We start from the raw sequence: 20769 nt of genomic DNA, 5'->3' as shown, positions 1-20769 counted from the left end.
AGCTATAGAGAAAAGACAATTTGTGCCAATTATCAACTAAATTGCTATGATTTGTTCAATCTGTAGACAGAAAAAATGTGTTATTTGCAGGAAGCATTTATAGGTTGGGGTCATATGGAGATGCCTCCTTGGCCTCCAGTTGAAATTAATAGCTTAGATGCTATAGCACAAGCTTCTGGGGCCAACGGGCACTCTTGAAACTTTTAGAAACTGTCATGGGCACCAGCCACAAAACAGCTGCTATGTGGCTGCATATCAGGAATTGGCTGCCACATCTAAATGCATAGAAAGAGATAAAAGTACATTTCCGAGCACAATTCAAAGTGTTGGTGCTGACCTTTAAAGCCCTAAATGGCCTCGGTCCTGTATACCTGAAGGAGCATCTCCACCCCCATCATCCAGCCCGGACACTGAGGTCCAGCGCCAAGGGCCTTCTGGCAGTTCCCTCACTGCGAGAAGCCAAGTTACAGGGAACCAGGCAGAGGGCCTTCTCGGTAGTGGCGCCTGCCCTGTGGAACGCCCTCCCAGCAGATGTCAAGGCGATAAACAACTATTTTACTTTTAAAAGACAACTGTTTAGGGAAGTTTTTAATGTCTGATGCTGTATTGTTTTTAATATTTTGTTGGAAGCCGCCCAGATGGTGCTGACTGACTTGCCCCTGCATCAGTCCACTCGGCAATGCAGAAAAAGGCACCTACACTGGCTACCACAGAAAAGAGCCTTTGCAGTTATCTGTGCAGAATGGAAGAGAGCATAAATTTCCAATTCCAGCTTTCCAATGAAATGTGGGCCTGTTTGAGCAGCTGTTCAATGTAAGAGAGGCTACACCTGTGCCAGTGAGTGGAAAAAATGTAGTTTCTCATGCATTGTAGATTTTTGAGGCAATATTTGCTGACGTCTTTCACGAGGATGTCATAGGAGGTACTGACACGAATGCTATCGCCGTAAGTGCTAAACCCTTATACAGTATGAGAACAACCAAATGCTAGTGGAAAAGAGGGAAAGGAGGAAAGAAAGGCCTCAATCTAGTCGTGTGCTGACCCTTCCAATGCATTTGTTTGAACGCAGTTGTTCTAATTCTTATAGAGAAGAACAAGGCAACAGCACAAAATAGTTGAACACACTTGTTTGGATTATGGCATGAAATCAGCAGATATATTGTGGACACTTAAGTTATTACTATGGGGTATTTACAAACTCCTTGCTGTTTTATTATTTTGCATAATACTGCTAGAGCGGTTAGGAATTTAATTTCCTGCTCGCAGATCTTTTTCAACAAAATACATGTGGATTTTTCAATCTGACATAGTATTCACCCCCTTCACATATGTTCCTCTGAGAGTATTCTGCTATATTCAGCTGTTGGGGGTGGGTGGGGGGAAAGACATTATGTCAGAATCGGCCCTGAGACAGACCAGAATAATTAGTTTCTATTTGAAACTTAATAATTCTCTGTAGATGAGTGGTGAAGTTAAATTTAATAATACTGGGAAGCATTTGGCAGTGTTACGGTGTATCCCATTGCAGCATCAATGTCTACAACAGAAAAACCAAAGCTAGTCGCAGTAAAATGTTCAGCATGATATATTATCTGGTTGTTTACACTAACCTCATTTCCAAGGGTTTCTTTTAACTCTTATTGGTCCAGTTGTGATGAATAACACAGTGCACAATTATTTTGAAGCAGCATAATAAAATGCATGGATCGAGCAACCGTAGAATCATAGGATTGTAGAGTTGGAAGGGACCATGAGGGTAAATTTAGTCTAACCCAGGGGTCTGCAACCCGCGGCTCCGGAGCCGCATGTGGCTCTTTTACACCTTTGCCGCGGCTCCGGGGCGGATACTAGCGAGGGGAGGAGGCGCATTGTGCGCCCCGACACTCCCCACTGTGGCGGGCGCTGTACTGGCTGTGACGTCGCATGGGGGCGGTGCGTACGTTAGTCACGCACCGTCCCGACGTCACCTTCCCGCCCGCTGTCAGATCGGACATTAAGGTAAGAAACAATATATGCAGTGTTACATTTGTTTTAAATGTCGCAATGGTTTTGCGGCTCCCAGTTTTTTTTCCCTTCGGAAACGGGTCCAAGTGGCTCTTTTTGTCTTAAAGGTTGCAGACCCCTGGTCTAACCCCCTGCAATGCAAGACTCTTTTGCCCAATGTGGGGCTTGAACCCACAACCCCAAGATTAAAAGTCTCATGCTCTACCAACTGAGCTATCCAATCCTATGGCTGCAAATCTATCAGTGGGGACAAGGGGGTACACAACTGATGCTGGTAGAACTTCCACTGTGTCCTATTCTTCCTCCGGTGGAAACATACAAGCACTGTGAGAGGGAAGGATTCACCTGCCGACATTTACAGTGGTACCTCGGGTTAAGAACTTCAATTCATTCCGGAGGTCCATTCTTAACCTGAAACTGTTCTTAACCTGAAGCACCACTTTAGCTAATGGGGCCTCCCACTGCCACGCAATTTCTGTTCTCATCCTGTAGCAAAGTTCTTAACCCAAGGTACTATTTCTGGGTTAGCGGAGTCTGTAACCTGAAGCGTCTGTAACCTGAAGCGTCTGTAACCCGAGGTACTACTGTAATTCCATGAATATTGGTTCCTCTCTGCCACTGCAGTGACAGCCTATGAAACTTCATGATAGGATTGCACCCATACTTGTTTTACACTGAACACTGAACCAATCTGCCCCACCCCAACACCTTCTAGGTAAGCGGCTGCAATGCCTCTGTTGGGAGGACAGCTCCACCACCCCATCCTCATCTCTCAGTAGTTTCTCAGGTAATCCAGAGCCCCAAAGAAAGATATTGTGAGGCTCCCCAAAATTGGTGACCCCTTAACTAGAAACTGCACCACACTGTTATATCCCATAACTAAATGAACAGACATTGCACAGAGCATCCGCTTGGCGGCTCCCTCTGTAAACACTGGTGTGCTGGCAAAATTCTCAGTTCAAAAATTAAACTGTGCATGCACTGCCTTATTTTGCTAATAGTTGCAGCCATAGATTTTACAGGGACAGGGAAACCTTAATGACTTTTGAATGGCCACTCAAAACTTCACCAAACCAATGAAAGATTTGGTTTCTAAATAAGTCCAAATAAACAACAGCGGTAACTCGGGTTAAGAACTTAATTCTTTCTGGAGGTCCGTTCTTAACCTGAAACTCTTCTTAACCTGAGGTACCACTTTAGCTAATGGGGCCTCCCGCTGCCACCGCACCGCCACAGCATGATTTCTGTTCTCATCCTGAGGTAAAGTTCTTAACCTGAGGTACTATTTCTGGGTTAGTGGAGTCTGTAACCTGAAGCGTCTGTAACCTGAAGCGTCTGTAACCTGAGGTACCACTGTACATCAGTTTTCACCAAAATTGGAAAGAAATATATGATACTCCTTTTCAAAACTGAAAAAAGTAAATGTGTCCATTTCCAGCACTGTTACAGGCAATGCTTATTGTTTTAAACCACTTAGAATAGTTGTAAATGGCTTAGAATTTTGTGTTTGTGTGTTTTACAATCAAGCAGTATGTAAATTCTTACATAAATAAAATATAGGCCCAGTTCTGCCACATTTGTAGGCCTCATTGGGTGGCTTATGTATGCCAAGTTTCAATTTATTCGCTCAACAGGTGTCTTTTTTTTTTTTTAATAACCCATAAATACTGAGACTTATCAGGGCACAACAGCAAACCACCAACAGGATCATAGCGCACAATGTATATATACATACACACACACTGAACACAGTGCTCTGTTATATTTTTCCTCTTCCTCTGAGGCGCAGTCTCATGCTTTGCTTGCTGTTTTCCTTTCCCTCTGAGACAGGCGAGGAGGGTGTCCAATAATTCCCTTTCTATCCCAGGGACACGACTGCTGCTCAGCACTGCACTCGGTTTCCGTTTGGTGCTTTTGGCAGCGTCTTCGGCAGGGAGGCACCAAGCTAGTAGTACCATTAACGTCTCTATCACTCACTCACACACATCAAGCAGGGAGGGAGAGCGAGCGAGAGAGCGCGCGCGCGCCAAAAAGTAGCTGGGCTTGGCGGGAACTCCCTCGCCTCCCGCAGAAGCCTCTTCTGCCCAGTGCTGGGTTTCCCCCGAGGCCAGCTTCGCCGCGACCGTTTGCTTCGTCGGCCTTGCTGTCCCCTCTCCGTCCCTCCCTCGTAATGAGCAGCAGAGACGGGGAGTTCCGTATCCCCCGCGGCACGCGGGCCTTTCTTCCTCCCGCCCGCCCCAGCCTTGCTCCATGCATGAACCCTTTATTGTGTCTGCCACGCTCACTCCGCCCCGCCCGCTGCTGGGAGCCGTGGGGCCTCCCTCCTATCAACACACACAGCCGCTGACCTCGTCCCCCGCCTCTTGGGACGCTCTGCCTTGGCTCGCAGCGCGGGGCAGCCTCGCTGCTGACCAAACGCTGCGCTTCGCCGCTCCGAGTCAGGAGCCTGGCGCGGCTGTTCCGCTTTCACGTGGGAAGGCATTTCACACGTGTATTCCCGCAGGGACCGCGATGCCTTACATCTGCCCTCATCCTGCCCCCCTGATCTTTTTACACCACCTGACGAAATCTCCCTCAGAAAGATACCTTCCCCATTACCTCACGCACTCCTATCGTTTTTGCCTCTTTCTGTACACCACACACACACACACATCTGTACAGACAGAAGGCATGTGTATATTTTTCCCTTGAAAGGTTTTCCATCCTCGTTTTCCTTTTTTACAACGTCGTGACAAACAGATGAAAGGAACACTTCCATGTCTCGGGGAGAAGGGAAGCTGCGCGTATCACCCCTCAGACTTCAAACTTGCGCCTACTTCCCCCCCCCCCTCACGAAGCCTCACATTTTACCTCAGGAACCTCGCTCCCTGACCCCACGACAAGAAGTCATGGGGCGCCCCCACCTCTATCCCCTCGGGTCTTCTTCGAGCTTCGCAATTCTTGCCGGCTCTCTTGCCGTGCGCCAAAGTGTGTGAATGTGTGTACATGAATATAATATTCCCATCCAACAGAGGAAAACTACCTTGACACTTGTTCCCCGTGCGCTCCTCCTTTTTGTCCCTCGACCCCGATACCCCCCTCCTCGTACGTTGACTTGGGCCCCGCATCCCGCCCTTCCCTCCCAGACCGCCCTCCTTTCCCCTTTGGTGAGGGACAGTCCTCGTCTTGCAATCGCTGGCGGCTTCTCCTCAGGACGCCCCAATCTGTCTCCAACACTCTCCCTTCCTCCTCCGCCGCCGGCCTCGTCCCCCCTTTTAATCCATCGGCTTTGGGAGGAGAGAGAAGAGGAAGGGGGGACGGCCGTGTCGAGTGGGCTGGTCCAGGGCAGGACCGAGCGAGGAGGCAGCCTCGCTCCACACCGCTCCTTCTTCCCTCCCGCGGGAAGCTGCCGAGCAGGCGAGGTCCCTCCGCTCCTCCTGGACTGGCCGCGCTGAGGCCTGGGGAGGGAGGGAAGGGGACGCCCGCGCTGAGGTGGCCGGAGAGAGGCTGAGGTGGCGGAGACGCCAAGCGCGAGCGCGCTCACGGCCGCTTCCTGCCGGGCACCGGGGATTTACCAGCCGGGGGAAACCCGCGAGGCGGCTGCGGCGAAGTTGCACCCTTGGACGTCGGGTAAGTCCGAGGGGAAGACCGTGAGGGGATTTCCTTTCCATTCATTGGATTTGCGCGGGGAGAGAGAGAGGGAGAGAGGCTGGCCGGCCACGGAGGCGCTGGGAATGGTGGCGGCTTTTGCGGAGCAAACTTCCCTCCATGTGCTTATCAACTTTGGATGTGAGGAAAATTAAGGGGCCGGGGGGGGGGGGTCACGACCACCGTGTCTCGCCATTGTGGGGGAGGGAGCTCCATTCTTCCTACGTGCCTGAAAACTGAGTGTGGAAAAGTGTGTGCCTTGGCGTGTTCGCGCGCGCCTTGCTGGCCAGTGGCTCAGGCGAGAACGACCCTCTGCTCTTTTGCGAAACAAAACTGGGGGAGCCCATTCCAGTGATTTCGGTGGGTTTTGCTTTAAAGTAAGTACGCTTCGGCTGGCAGTCTTGAAACTTCCAGCTTCTTCGTTCCAAATCCCAGCAGCCTTCCGGGTTATTTCGGTGACTGGCCGTGTGGGTGTGGGAGAAAAAAAAGGCAGCGAGGATCTGCTGGAGGAGCGTCCTGGAAACAGCTGCAGAGAAAAGCTGGGATCCCACAAACAGGTTTGGCAGCGGGCGATCAAAAGGGTTTCTGTCCTACCACGAGGGGAACGTGCGCGTCTAAACACACACAGCGCCAAATCCACTTTAGCCTCTAGCTCTGGAGCTGGTAATATCACTCCTGGGGAAGAAGAACCCAGAAAGCACAAAACTTTGCAGATGCTACATCTACGGCCTTGTAGCTGAGCTGCGGAGCCTGGAGCAGACCTCGAGACTGCGCCCTGACTGCGCTGGAACACTCCGGGTTTGTTGCTGCTGCCGCCGAAGCCCTTTTCCCTCCCATCTGTCTCCGCAGCCGACCAAGCAGGCAGATAAATCTGCCAGTCGTTTTATTGCTCTGCCGCCCGCTGTGGCTTTCCAATGTGGAAAATGAAAGCCGGAGTGAATGCATTGTTCGTTCCAGAGACCCTTAATGGTTGGGTCGCTGGGAGGGAGCCGTTAGCTTTTCTCACATGCACCCCTTGTTGGGAGTGAAGCGCTTTCTGCAATACTGATCACCCTATGTGTGTGCGAGAGAACTCTTGCATTCTTTTCGGCTCTCTCTTGCCTGCATACATCATAATGGGAGGGGGGATTTTTACAAGGAGCTGTGCTTTTCCAAACTGCTTTTCTTGTTCCTGTTGCATTTTTATGGGAACTGTTATGATGGCGACGTGCAAAACAAACACAGGTCAGATGGTGGTTCCACTAATTTAGCTTGCTTGCATAAAGGAATGGAGCTTCTTGAATTACATTATTAACATTTGGATTAGTTGCTTCCCATCAGTCTCCTGTTTTGTGGTATAGTTTTTACTAGTGTAAGGAAAGTGCAGTAACTATTTGCATAGAAGCATAATAAAATGTGTAATTATTTCAGGAAGAGTGTTGGCTTAGAAACCTGGTTTTAGGAAAGCAGTGTAGTACACAAGACAAATCAGAGAACTGCAAAACTAGCAATACTTTTATCTGTTCCATCTTCTGCAGTTTTGTGGGTTTTTTTAAATTCTGAGTCAGTTCATGCTTACTCAAAAGTAAGTCCTGTCAAATTAAGACTGAACTGCAAGCCAATGCCGTATGAAGAATGCAGTCTAATGCACACTAAGTAAGCAATGCAATGCACTCTTACTTGGGAGTAAGTGCATTGGGTTGCAGGCTTAAGTGTGGGTTTGATTGCAATCCAATGCCATGGGAAGGATGCAGTCCTTCACCTGTTCATTGGCTCTGCATTCAGCTTTTGTGTACCAAAGCAACATGCATTGAATGGAGTAGACATGGTTTATTGGGGATTTTATTAAAGTTGTACAGTGGTCTGTTGTTATGTGCAGTTAAAAACAAATAAACAAACATGAAATCTAATCACTTCAAGAAATGTAGTGATGGACAACGCTTATTAGTAACTTTTTATTGCTTATTAATACTGTGGCTGTTTTTGTTTTGTGGACTTTTTTAACAGGCTAGTAGTGTTGGGAAGGAAAAGGGTAGAATAAATAACATTGTTGCACAGAGAAATTTTAGGAAGAGCTGTTTGACATAGCATACATTCTAATCCCCAGTGGAGGAAATTGGACTAATATCAAGTAAAACATTGGCATTAATGTGTTCTCTTACAAACATCAACATTGATCTAATGTCATAGCTCTTATACCTACTTAGGAAAGTTGCCAGGGAGTTGGCAACTTCTCAAGACGCTTTTCAACTAATGTTTGTGTTACTCGCTGATTGGGTCAGGAGGAGGAGTAAGCAAATTTACTCCATATCTTTGTATGTGTGTGCAGAATGGACTGTAAACACTACTATTATGTATGTTTGCACATCTGCATCAGGGGTAGCCACTGTAGTGTTCTCCAGATGTTGCTAGACTACAGCTCCCATTACCCCTGACCATGTTGGCTGTGGCTGATTAGCATTGTAGTCAGGGCCGGCCCACCCATGAGTCAAGGTGAGGCAACTGCCTCAGTTGGCAGGATCTACCAGGGCAACAGTTCCCTGTACAAGCACTCTCCCCCATCCCCTTGTTCCTGACATAGATCTTTCCTCATCCCTTCTTCCTTGACACCATTTTGCAGTCCACCTCAGGGGTCAGAATGTCTTTGGCTGACCCTGGTTGTAGTCCATCAACATCTGGAGGGCACCATGTTTGCTACCTCTCATTTACATGCACACACTAGTGGGGAAATCCCCTTTTACAAACGTTGAAGCTGTCTTCTGGATTGAAGAGTTCCACAGGTTGAATACATGTAAAGGAGGACAGAACTCCAGTATAGTATATGTCCACAAGAGGGGATTTGGTAGGTGTAACTTGTTTTGCAGAGATGTTAAAAGTCTGATGGAATTCCCTTTGCTATAATGAAAACACAGGTTCTGTTCTGGTTCCCTTGTGGCTATGTGCTCCTGTGATTAAAAAAAGGGCCAACAGACAAGCCATCCTGCTTTTTGCCTTATTTTTATTTTGGAATGGAATTCTGTGGTTTGTACCAGACTATGGGAAGTGGTAGCATTCTTGGCTGCTCTTTCTACCTGCGCAGTTCCTCTTTTCAATTTGCATGAAAAAGCACCTGATCCTTACAAGGCACACAAGCTTTGAGCTACTCTTCTGCTAGCACCTTGTGAGTTTGCACAGTAAGGCATAGCTGAAAGAATTGTGTATACTTCACAGATTTAAAATGTTGTGCACTGATGCCAAAGTATTCATCTACCTACCTACCTACCTAATGTGTACTTTTAAATAATAAACATTGGGGAAATGTACACATTTTTCTTATTTTGCATAATTCTCCAGCATTTGCAATTTTGCACAATTTGTTTTGATTTTGCTCAATGTGGGTGGTCAATGTAGCACTCTAAAGTGATATTCACAACTACTGTTTAAGTCACCCACCGGCGGAGGAGCCGCCCATAGGGGTGAGAGCGGGGTGCACCGTGGGGCCTCCGGAGTCTGCCTGCCTCCTCCCACTCAGCCGCCCTACAGCTGGAGGGGAGGCAGCGGGTGGACTGTTTGGACAGCGCAGAGCCTGTGCACACCCAAACCACCGTGTCTCTCCCAGGAGAGATGAGTGGCTCAGGTGCGCTGCAGGCCCCGTATTGAGTGACGCCCGGCATTTTGTCGCCCCCCTCAGTGGTGACACCCGGGGTGGTCGGCACCCACCGCACCCCCTTCTTCCGCCCCTGAAGTCACCCTCTCTGGCTTCTGAGATTTCAATAGGCATTTGCCTGCACTCTTTTCATTCATGTTTTTATAGTGGCATGAGTTAAAGTAGGGATAATCATTTTCATTTTCTTCCATTTTCTTAGGAGTAATATTGATGGTGGTGGGGCCTCAAACTTGTAGGTAACAGGGATAGATGGGACTGGAAGGTGGTGACTTCTGACCATTTGCTTCAGGCAACAAAATGCCTTGGGCCAGCCTTGGATGGGACCTCAGTCTAGAAAAAGAGATGCTGGAAACCACCACGAACGTCTCCCTTGTTCTCATATAATGGTAATGGCGCCCACCTGAGAGGTGCTGGAACTGCGTTTGGGTAAGTTCTGGCTGAAAAAAAGCCCTGCTAGTAAGGAACTGTGACATACACACATCCATGAGGATTATGAACCAACTTAATGCAATGACCCAAGTCACAATTAGGGCATTCGTTTCCCCTGCATATTTCACCCTTGCCTGCCTTCAAGGTGTTATGTCACAATTTTCACTAGGCACAAAAATGCTTCAAGAGCAGAATAGCTTCCCATGAGGATATAATCTTTGTTTGGTAGGAAGTGCCGTGATTTCTAGTAATCCTTTGTCACTGTTTGAGATAAATCCAGAAAAACAGGAAAACTTTTTCAAAGTTCAGTTGAAGGGCAACTGTGTGTAGCATTACAAACATTAATTATTAACATTCACAGCATTATTAATATTCATTGATATGTGAAATTCCAGCTACAGCACAGGAGACAATATGTATACAGAGGAAGATGTATATTTATTGAACACTCCTTTCATATTTACTCATTGTGTCTTTTCATTTCACAGCACAAAATGTCCCAGGAATGAATTATAGGTGTAAGTTACACCTTTAATATTGATGAGCCTCAAATAAGTATAGTTCATTTTAACTTTAATTTTGACTTTCAACAGTAATTATATTGTAACATCTTCACAAAAGTGGCCCATTCGGAAGTTTACTGCAGTTTATCCCAGTTTTTAGGACAGGTGTAGTGAAAACCTTTTCCTAGCCTGAAATGTAGCTGAAATGGTTACTTTGTATGTTGATCTGGTGAATATGCCTTAATGTAATCATAGCCTTGCCTTCTGTAAATTAACAGAACTGATTTCATTCAGCCTTAAGTAGACACCTGTGGGTGACCCATTCCTTAACAACCGTGCCACTTCTTGCAGTATCACTGAGTGCATGTGAATTTTCCTTTTCGTTAATTCATTAATTCATTAGCATATAAGACTTGGTATGTCAGACCTATCTAAAAACAAACCAAGAGGCTTTTGGAAGGGCAAGCAGGGGAAAACAGCCTCTCAGTTTTATGGGGAAGTGAATTGTAAAACACATGCTTTTATTATCTGTGTCTTCCTCCAGTTGCATATGGCCAGAAGGTGGAGATAAGTGTGAGATATTATTGACTCTGTATTTACTTTCTTTTATCCTTTTTGGGTCTCTTGAAGGGTGTACTGCTTTATTCTTGTGCCAAATTCTCATTACTTTCTTGACACAGTTACACAAAATAGAGTGTTTGTGATGAATGGCTGGAACCTGCTTGGTGCTTGCTTTATTGAGACTTGTAGCGATCCTCATAGTCAAAGACTCTAGAACATTTTGAACACAACAGATGCAGAAACCACTGGCAGGGACTGGCATTCACATCCAGGTCCTAGGACGTGGTTTGAAGGCACATGGAGCCACTACCTTGCTGAAGCTAAGCAGCTTGGGGTGTAGTCATTGCTTGAGTGGGTGACAATTGGAGAACCACACGTACACCACCTTGCTTCCATGATGGAAGAAAGGCAGAGTGTAAATGTAAATAAATAAAAACAGGTGGAGAGGAATGTCTGCAAACATGAGGCCCAAAAAAGGACATGGAGTTTGGATCAAGGTAGTGGTTAACTTAGAAAGAGATTCATCCATCCGTTGAAGAAACACATGTGAAGATTTGTTGGAAACAAAGACAGGACCCAGGAATAAAAGAAATATGGCATGCAAAGAAAAAGCCAGAACTTGAAAAGTCATAATAAAAAAGTGATACCATAGCAATATACTTTCCCGTGCACTGTTGCACAGATAAGGCAACCATCTAATATACATAAGAAGTGCAGTCAGTCAAGAGTTAATGTTCTTGGTAGCCAATAAAAGCTGGTGGCAAGAAACTGAATCTCGTTTGTTTCTAGAAGACATGAAAGTTCTCCATGTAGCTGTAAGTAGCTAATTCACTGGCAAATTGAGAGCTTGCATCTGCACCATGGTATCCCTTGGGAACCAAGTTTTTCAAGCCCTTGAGAATGAAGAAACTAATGCTTGTGGCATGGATATGGTCTAGGTCAGATCCACATAAGTCCTGTTGGTAGCATTTAGTGAGAAATTCTGAACCCAGCCAGGGCAATTGGCACCAGGATAGCATACATGCCAAATTGCAGCACCTGAACATATCACAGTGTTCTTCTACCCTGGTTCTATGCACCCCAATTACTAGCCAAAACCAAGACTGGAGCATTAATAGAAAGCTTGGGATATGACTACCAAGAGCTCTGTGGAAGTTACACAGGCAATCTGGCAGCCTGACTGAAAGCATTTTTAGACACTACAACATTGTTGAAAGAAGATCCATGACATCTGGATCCACTTCTAGAGCTTTGATCTACATGTTTGGCTCTTGGAAAAAGCTATGTGATGTACTTCCCCATGTTTCATTTTCATGGCACTTAAGATTGTTTCTATGCAGAAAACAGATCTAAACAGCTCCAAGCCTAAGGCATAAGGTAAGAGGAAGCATCGGATGCAGCCACCAGGGAACTGTTGCAGTTGTATAGCCAATGTTCAGAATGACCATCTTTAGGAACAAGCATAGTCTTCATACATAACTGAGAAAATGCAATTCCTTCAAGATAGGTCCAATGACCAAAATTTTGTTATAGTTCATTACAAGCAGTGGCTCTACGAAAGACTGCACTTGTTACCTCATACTCTGAAATCCTGTTCTCCGGAGGCCTTAGGTATTACAACACCCTACGGAATCTGTGCCAAAATATTTAAAGGATCTACTACTCCCTTCCCATTGAAGAGCCTTTATGCTCATGAGATTAAATGCTTTCCCTTCTGCAGTGACCAAAGGTAGATTCTCATATACCTCATATCAAGCCTGTCTGTGTGCCTGCAACCAAGAAGTACCTGATTCAATGGACCACATTCTCTTAGATTGCTCTCTACACAGTAGACCTCACCAACTGATGCTGAGCAAAATGTTGGACCTAGAACTCTGAGAAGAAGTCAAATGAGGTTTCTCCTGGCAGATCGGGACAAAGATATCACTGCTTTAGAAGCTTCCTTATTAGCCACAATTTTACCCAAAAAGGTTCCCAACAAACCATCCTTTCAGGGAACTGACAGGGCGAAGCAGAATATCTAAGTGCACACAATCACAGTATGACCTTATGATCCTCAACAGCTTCACTCTTGTCCTTTTAATTATCCCAGTGACCTGAAAAGTTTTATACTGTGATGCCAATAAAGGGATTTGATTTGATTTGATTTGACAAGTTATACCTGGCCAGAAAACAGTGGTCTACTAGTTGCTCCATTGTGAAGATGAATCCATCATTGTTACAGCTCCTCTGGAGAGAATAATCTAGCCTGGTTAGCTGGGAACAGTTTAGGCTAGATGGAATTAATTTCAGCCTGAGAATGTGGATAAGGTGTTTGGAGAGGTTCAGCTTACCACCAGTATTCTTGAGCCTTTCCTATCTTGGCAACTTTTGTCAAGCCGAAGTGAAATAATTAGTTAGTCCAGGATGTGACCAATGCCTCTTTAAGAGAGAAAATGGTTCAGGCCATTCTGAACGAGGCAGTGGCGAGCCCAATCCTGAAGAAACACTCACTTGACTCTGTAGAATGCAACAACCGTTACCTAGTTGCAAATGCACCTTTTGGGATGAATACCTTGAGAATTTATTGTCTGGACCCATTTCAGTCTGGCTCCAGGCTAGGGTTTGACACTAAAACAATATTGAATGCGTTGATTGCTTACCTTCTTTAATGAAGAGAGGCAAGAGGAGTGAGACTCAGATTATTTTGATACCATTGATTGTCATGCTCTGTGGGTTATTGAGAATAGGAGACACATTGTTATGGTGGTTTTGCTCATATTGGAGGGCTGGGTCAAGCACTTTTACAGGTGTTGTGCATCATAGGTTGAATTATGTTTCATAAAACTGCAATACAGATTCTCCATGTGGAATGATCTAGAAACCTTCTGTTACTGAAAAAGTGAATTCTTGTATAATTTCTTCAGAAGAGAATTCTGAGAGCTTTTGTGAGTTCCAAGTTAGAACAAGTGCTAACTTCCTGTTGATCAATGCAAGTTGATGCAATACATTGTGCTGAAGAAATGCCTTTTCTTTTTGTATATCTAAGTTGCAGAAATTGCAAAGATGCCTCTGAAGAGCTAGTGATTTACTCAGAGATATACACACATTTTCGGATTTACTGAGCCAAAAGCCTTCAATTTGTTTTCTTTGTAGTTTTAAGCTCCTGTTAGTCAATGTCTGCTGAAAATTACAATGTTTTCTTTTTAGAAATCCCAAAGACAGCCAAATTAGATCATGAAAATAGTATTGTGTTGAGCCATGATGATTGTCATCCTGATCTGATTGCATCTTTGATTTTCTCTCTTAAATTGAAGGCTTATTACTTACCTAAAACAACCCCCCTCTTACTATTTATTCTGTTTTTCATGAAGACATAGCTGAGTTTCAAGGGGGAAGTTAAGAAGGTTGCAAAGTTTCTTTTAACCATTGTTTGTTGAACAAGCCATGGTCAGTCTTTCAGATGAGCAGTCCTGGTTTGCCTGCGCCACACCTACTCTTCCAGGCAAGGGAGACAATGGAATGCTGTTGCATATTATTTGCATGCACGTTCTTCTTTGTAGAGTAGGGGTGGAGGACTGCATTTGTCTGGTTAGTCAGAACAAAACTCCCGCCCACCTCACCACAGGCAACTGTTGACAGGTGGGCAGGTCTATCACCCAAAGTCATTTGATGCCTGGTGAATCTGGGCCTGCTGGAAAGTGGCAGGGCTTACACTTAATGCTGACTCTAGACATTTGTGAATGCAAGCCCAGCTATAAAACAATAAACTCCTTTTGGAGTCTTGAAAAAGGGCAGAGATAGGCTGGATATACAGTAGTATAAGACCATACATTTGCCATGTTCCACTTAATGTTTAGTCATAGTTTGTTGAACAAGCTATGAACAGTTTTGCAGATGAGCAGAGGAACAGTGGTAATCTGATTGTGGTTTCCTTTTAGGCTTTTCTAGCATTCCTGTACAGTTATTGCCACACTGTATTACCAGCTCCCTTATTATTGGCAGACTGTACAAATAGTGTGAGGAATTGTCTTCAGAGATTTTCAGTTTCCCTCTGTATCTCCTGCACAGACACACCCAACAGTGTCTTGAGATCAGAAATTCTTAAACTTTTCCCTCTACCGCAGTGGAATAAAATATTTTTTGTCTGCAGGACTCCTGCCTGAATCTCCATTTTTTTTTGGGGGGGGGGGGAACAAGTTATTTGCTGACCAAAATGTTGAATTTGTGGAATCAAAGGGCTAGCTCTCCCAGTCATTGTTGCACAGCTAAGTGAAGTGTCTTGCACTCACAGGTTAAAATTTCCCAACAGTAAACCAGGGAGAATAATTTAAATATGAAGTAGAAAATGTCAGTAAGCAAGTATAACAATCAGAGTAGCTAGCTGAAAGTTAAGTTAGTTATACTTTCAAAATTCCACCCTGCGGAATTTTTCATAAGGTAGCAGAGAGGCTCCTTTAAATGTCTTCTCCCTATAAAACAGCTGTGAAACTATGTGAGGTAGCTTGAGAAGAAGGGCTTCCCATGGAAGAGTTGGGTGGGTGGTAGGGAAAGTCTCTTGTTTTTTTGTTTTTTTGTTACATTTTGAGATTTATTTTAGTGAGTTAAATAAGAAAAAGAAAGAGGATACGTAAAAACATTTTAAAAAGCAGAGGAAAACAGCATATTTTCCTCTGTTGTGAGTCAGAATGTGAAGAAATTACTCCATCTATAGAAAAACATCACCAATAGTTGTTTAGCCATGCTTCCATTTTCCAGGTGCTTTTGTCTTATACCTCTGTGCTATAAAGTGCCTGGGGTGCTGATACAAACCAAAATTAAACAGGAGTTCTGGGATTGGACATAATGGCATATCACTTTTAAAACAAGCTAAGATTTGTAAGCAAGCAACAAACTATAGTTTCAATTTGTGATTAGTTGCCTGAAAATAAACATGATTAGTTGCCTGGGGCAGGTGTGACGTTAACATATGAGAGTGCTGGAGGTGAAATAGTTAAACAGGTTACCCAATCAGGACCCAGGGGGGTGGAGTCAGAGGGACTATAAAACCAGCTCTGGGAAGGGCAAGGGGGAGAGTTTGTTGGGAGTTGGGTGGTTAGTTGGAGTGGGAGTGAATTGGGATAGAGTTTGTGGGTAGGTTGGGTTAGTGTAGCGAAATAAGCTGAGTCAGGAACAGTTAGGGGCTAAGAAGACAAGTAAATATCTGAGAGGTGGTTTAGTGAGTGAGAAGTTATAGGTCTGGATAGGCCCCCCATGAATGTAATTGACCGATACCATTTATGAAACCACACACTTGTTAAACTGCAATAAATAAACAGAAGTTTATGTTCCAATTTAACCCTGACTGGACTCAGTATTGTACCAGGTAGGGCCTGGGTGGTGGCAGTGAGAAATAAAATGGTGGTACAGGGATCAATAAACAGTGAAACGTCCAGGGACCCTGTGTGATCTCCACAGAAGATTCAGATATTCAAAACCATAACAGGGTTAAATGAACCATGCCCTGAGTGTTGGGTGTGATCACAGCCATTAATTTGTCCTGGTGAAAGACAATGAAAAGTGGATGAGACAACTACTTACTTCCATTTAAGCATGATTCATAAGCAATGTTCTGGGATATATACAAAATAATTGAAAACAACATTTAAACATTTTGCACTTTTCCCATGGTAGCATATACTAATTCTACATCCAGAATTTTAAACAGTTAATAATTTGCTGTTAATTTCATATAGAATTTCCTGAAGATGGCAGTAGCTCCCTTAAATTATTAAGAAGTTCTTGGACACATATTTTGGCACTGGAAATATATAAAATATGATTATTCCCCCGGGTTTCTTTATTTTTTGCTCTTAAAAATCCTTATTATAATTTTAGATAACCGAGTTTACAGGTATTTAGGTAACTCCTACTGTATTTTTAATCTACTATACTTTTTTGTTTTTTATTTAATTTGCATGTAAGAATACTTATTTAATTTGCACACAAGTGATTCCATCAAAACACTGCAATAGTGTTTACCAAGCAAGTGAAAGATGAACAGCTTTTTATATATATAGATGTACCCTGTGTGGATATTTTTTATGGGCAATTAATTACAATTTTTTCTTTCACTGCCACCACTGCTTCCCTTTCACCTGTTAAAAAATCACCCCATTCCACTCTCAACGTACATTGCAAATGCAGCAGTTGCTGTAATGTTCTGTGTCTAGAGTTCATTCTTGCTGTGACATGCCTAGTGAATCTGGGTTTTGACTTTTGCCACCAGCTCTTTAGTTTCCTGCGATCCTGTTAAATTGGGCATAAAGCATAATTAATCCAATGGGGAGTGAGTGTTCACTGGAGACAATGGATAAGGAAAGGTATTTGGAAACTAATGATGATGGCTGGATGAATTTGAATGGAACCATTCTGTTGGTGCATGTGTGACGGACAGCTGAGCTAGACTAGAGTCCAGTGATGCAATGCCTCAGAATTCCACCAATGTGCTGGAGCCTCTCTCCCTGATGGGCTACCAAGACAGCTAGCTAGAGGGTGTGTGGGTGTGGGTGGAGACAGCACTTTGGGAGGGAAAATAAAAAGGAGCAGTTTCTGAGAAAGTATTCAGATGGTTTTAAGGTGGTTTAAGAGAGAGCTGGAGGGAGAGCGCTGAATGAGTTGGTTCTGTGTGTAACATCTACCTTGAGGAAAGTATCTGCAGCTAGAGAAAGGAGTCTGAGTATTCAGACAGGGGTCAACTGGAGGGCTGAGTTTGAGCAAGGAGAAGCAGAGCTGTGAGGAAACAGTGATCTAGCAAGAGAAGAATCTCAAACCAGTTAAGAGGGGTGTGGTGATCCCCTGGTTCTGTTACACCACTAGAAGTACCTCAGGGGTGTGACTGTTAGAAGGCAGGGAAACTGCCAGAAAGTACCACCTTGTTTGAGAACCTAAGTATTAAGCTGTAATACCTCAATAACTAAGTTTAAGAAACTGAAGTACTAACTCAAAATAAGCTAAGCATTTACCAACTAGTCCTGTAACATCTAACTGAAGAGTAATAACTAAATAAGCAACTGAAGTTTACAAGAAGCTGTGTGTTTACTACCATGTTAGAAGCCTGTAGCAACCACTGGATTTAATATAATTATTAATTAGTTACCTGTTTCCTAAAATATCTATCTCTTTACACATCATTTGTTTTACCAACTTTGTTCTGTCAACTGAATCTTTCGTATTTGCTCAACTTTTGCCTGAGTATCCAAATATCAAAGTTTTACCTCACACAAAACCCCACAAGTTAACCTGTGGTAGTTTTAGAGTATAGAGTAGTGGGATCTGCCTCGGCATAATTTTGTCAAATCTGTTACAGCTGCTTCTGTAGAATCAATTGCTTTAGGCTGCAATTCTGTTCCCACTTACTTGGAAGTAAGCCTCATTGAACTTGGTGGCAGTTATTTCTGAGTAGACGTGTGTAGATTATATTGTCAGACACCTTTGGATGTGATTAATCACTATGATGTCAAAAGGAGTGTGCTATCCTGCACTTTAAACATTGCTGTTGAACTACAATAGTATTGTACTAGATTTTGTGGTTCATAAACTAGATTTTAACATAGATTTCCCAATATTCCTTAAAATATTTTAGAATGTTAGGCTGCATCTTCCAAGCATGCTGACAGTTTTTGAAAAACAATATTTCTGTGTCTCCGTATAGAATCATAGAATTGTAGTGTTGGAAGGGATCCCACATGTCATCTAGTCCAACCATCTGCAATTTAGGGTATGCTATATGCAAGTCTAAAATGAATAGATCTGTAAAAAGAGTATGCCTCGTAATAGATCATAAAGGAAGATTCTGTGGTTGAAGAATACGGTTCATAAACATTTCAAAACCTCTGCACATATCTGTGGCACTTCTTCTCAGGTACCCTTCACTGCTTCATTTTGCATTTTGGATTTGTCTGAATATGATACACTTCTCAGAAATACACAAGTGGCTGTCATCATTCACTAGTTTAGTATAACCCTGAATTTTCAGAGACTTAGAAAATTGGTCTAGAATTGTAAATATTGACATAATGGTTGACATTCACCAAATGTTGAACATATCAGACTCTGTAACATATACAAGCCTTCTCTACAACAGGCTCATCTTTGTGGTTCCAAATAATTTGTTTAACTGATTTCATCCTTGGATTTAATTAAATATCCAGTGTTTATTTCTGTTAGTTCCCAAGTCCAAGCATTTTAATGTAAAAATACCTTTTTGAAAGCATGAATCTACTCAAGGTAACTTCAGGGTAGAAACTTCTAACTTTTCTGTTCTAATGTTTACTGACATCTATGAATACCTGCCATCAATTCAAAATAAAACGAATGTCAGATTTATGCTCCCTCACTCATCCTTTGACCTGGAAATGCATGTCTCTTGATACAGCTCCCTGACTCAGAAATCTGTTATCCTGACTGTTTGAAACTTTTGTTGTTAATCTTCACTAAAAAACTGAGCTATGTTTCCTCACAAATACCATTTTAATAAATGCAGGCTCACTGTTCTCTGTGATATTTCAGTTTACCAGTTAAAACATATTATGAGTCAGTAGAAGCAATCTCATTGGGCTCATTAGCTGCTGTGTTTGATGCTCAGCTTTATTGTACGTAATGATGATCTTTCTGAAATGAGGTGTTTTCTTTGTAGAGGGCATTTTAAACATCAAGTTACCCTATTAAACAAGTATACTGTTTCTCCACTCATTGGGAAATCATGAAGAAATATTAGCTCGAAAGGAGCAAAATTTGGAATTACAGTGGTACCTCTGGTTACGAACTTAATTTGTTCCGGAGGTCTGCTCTTAAGCTGAAACCGTTCTTATCCTGAGGCACGCTTTTGCTAATGGGGTCTCTGGCGCACGATTTCCGTTCACATCCTGGGGCAAAGTTTGCAACCAGGAGCAGCTACTTCTGAGTTAGTAGAGCTCGTAACCTGAAGTGTTCATAACCAGAAGTGTTCATAACCAGAGGTACCACTGTACTGGGTTTTTGAAGGTACTATTCCATTTTATAATCTGTGGGTGGAAAAAGTATAGGTCTATGGTAGTGGATATGTTTTCCCATTCTAGAAAGTAAAAAAAAAAATAAAGTTAGATTTTTATGTTAACATGGCCAGGCATCAATCATACCAATACAGTGGATTGCATCAGACCGCTATAGGCAAACACTCTTGCTGGCTGGGAAAGTGGACCAGGTAGGGGCCAAGTGTTGCAAATGAGCCCCTCCCTGTGGAGTTCTCTGTAGGTCTACTCCCAACCCAGGCTCTGCTCCGCTTACTGTCTGATAGATCTGAAAGGAGGTGAAAAAGGGAAGTAAGCAAATGCAAGTACCAGTTCTTGCATGATCATTATAATGACCAAATGGAATGTCACGGAAGGTGTCAGTTCTGGAAAAGTAAGAACCAAACTGCAATTGGCCTCAGCTTGGGTCCTGGTGGGGCATCACAATAGGTCTCCTCTCCTCATGGATGCCTTAGATGTGGAGCAATGAGTCTTAGTGACCAAATGGAGACAGTTTGGTGCTACCACCCCACACCTTTCCTCACACCAGTTGTATCATTTTTGCTTTCTTAATACTTCACAAGTTCACCATTTGGTCAGGCATACCTCTTAAAACAAACCCAAAGAAAAAAATAGGTAATGGTGGTTCAATTCTAAGCTCATATGCAGCCTGCCCTTTGAAGATAATTGCTTGATTACTGTCAGAAGAATCTACATACCTCATTGTTGACAATTTCAATCACCATTTGACCTCTTAAGGAACTTCTAAAAAATCAAAAATCTATCTCTTAATGCAAATTACATCCTCCCCAGTTGAATTGAAGTTCAGATTTTTGTGTGTGTGTTTTGTGGGGTTGGGGAAGTTGGTGCATTTTGTTGAATATTTCTCAAAAAGAAACTGCCAGTAGGAAGAAGCACCACTGACTTCAAAATGTTTAAAAATTAAGTGCCTGAGTCTGCAAATGTTAATGATTAAACTCCATGCCAGAGAGTTTCCAGTGACTTTTTTTTC

The 20769-nt window shown here is 43.5% G+C and overlaps 2 protein-coding genes and 1 non-coding gene across 4 annotated transcripts in view; 2 read left to right on the top strand and 1 right to left on the bottom strand.

The window, feature by feature from the left end:
- Positions 1 to 20769, top strand: part of DMGDH (dimethylglycine dehydrogenase) — a 249919-nt gene that overhangs the window by 129637 nt on the left and 99513 nt on the right. The gene's annotated exons all lie outside the window — the stretch shown is intronic.
- On the bottom strand, positions 2155 to 2234 carry TRNAK-UUU (transfer RNA lysine (anticodon UUU)). The gene has a single exon. It is a non-coding gene; the product is annotated as a tRNA-Lys (tRNA).
- Positions 5110 to 20769, top strand: part of LHFPL2 (LHFPL tetraspan subfamily member 2) — a 106183-nt gene continuing 90523 nt past the window's right edge. For both annotated transcript variants that reach the window (XM_028749142.2, XM_077936313.1), the window contains exon 1: positions 5110 to 5613. The gene's annotated coding sequence lies outside the window, so the exon portion shown is untranslated. The remainder of the gene's footprint in view (positions 5614 to 20769) is intronic.

This window comes from Podarcis muralis, chromosome 11, assembly GCF_964188315.1.
Source record: "Podarcis muralis chromosome 11, rPodMur119.hap1.1, whole genome shotgun sequence".
Taxonomy (NCBI): Eukaryota; Metazoa; Chordata; class Lepidosauria; order Squamata; family Lacertidae; genus Podarcis; species Podarcis muralis.
This window is presented reverse-complemented; position numbering and strand designations above follow the sequence as displayed.